The 1,059-nt window shown below is 60.7% G+C and overlaps 1 protein-coding gene across 1 annotated transcript in view; it reads right to left on the reverse strand.

The window, feature by feature from the left end:
- LOC107182813 (WAS/WASL-interacting protein family member 3) overlaps positions 1–1,059 on the reverse strand; it is a 138,180-nt gene that overhangs the window by 134,893 nt on the left and 2,228 nt on the right. The gene's annotated exons all lie outside the window — the stretch shown is intronic.

The raw sequence follows: 1,059 nt of genomic DNA on the forward strand, positions 1-1,059 counted from the left end.
CGCTGCTCAGTGTCAACCCCGACGGTTCCCTCTAAGACCCCACTTGACGCCCCAAGGACGCTGCTGCCATCACATGCCCGCCGCCTGTCTGTACACACGTGTCCCTAGGACAGTGATGGCGAACCTTTTGAGCTCGGCGTGTCAGCATTTTGAAAAACCCTAACTGAACTCTGGTGCCGTGTCACATAGAGAAGTTTTCTGATATTTACAGCCATAGTAAAACAAAGACTTCTATTTTTGATATTTATTTCATATATTTAAATGCCATTTAACAAAGAAAAATCAACCCCCCAAAAAATGAGTTAATGTGTCACTTCTGACCCGCGTGTCATAGGTTCGCCATCACTGCCCTAGGACGTGTCTGCGTAGCCCCACGTGTCCCCTGGGCGGCCGCACTGTGACCTCCATTTAACCCTGTGTTTTCGGGAAGGGAACATGCCACGGAGTGGGGTCAGCACCCGGTGTGACTCGGGACAGGAAGCCCAAGGAGGCCAATCCCAGAGTCCAGATGGGCCCAGGGGCCAGAACGGTGTCGGGGCAAAACCTCACTCAGGGACAACGGAGGCCGTCAGGGACCCACCGCGAGCCGCCCAGAGCGGGCAACGGCGGGTGGTCTCTCCCAGGGTTCATCCCTCACTCCAGCCTGCACAGCCCGGGCCTCGGGGGCAAATGAGACTGTGTCCGGCCTCGGGGTGCCCATGGCGGAGCTGGGGGGACGGCGATAAAGCCCAAATCAATCATCACAGAGCAGCCTGGCGCTCTGGCGGGTGTGTGCCCCCTGGCGGGGTGAGCACGGAGCTGGGGGTCACAAAGGACGGCCCTGGGAGCCTGAGGAGCAGCCCCTGGGGCCCCCCTTTTAGCAGTGGATTCCAAGCAGCGTGGGGGTTAGTGGTGCAGAGTTGCACTCTATGTGGGGGGCATTCTGATGGGAGCTCTGCCCCCCCAGGCCTCCCGGGCGTTGCCCCTGCGGGAGGGGGGCCCTGCGCCCAGGTCTGTGCACAGGTGCCTGCCCTTTGCTTCTGCCCAGGAGGCCGCAGGGGGGCGGGAAGCGGGCGGCGC

The sequence above is a fragment of the Myotis davidii genome, unplaced genomic scaffold (assembly GCF_000327345.1).
Source record: "Myotis davidii unplaced genomic scaffold, ASM32734v1 scaffold991, whole genome shotgun sequence".
NCBI classification, from domain to species: domain Eukaryota; kingdom Metazoa; phylum Chordata; class Mammalia; order Chiroptera; family Vespertilionidae; genus Myotis; species Myotis davidii.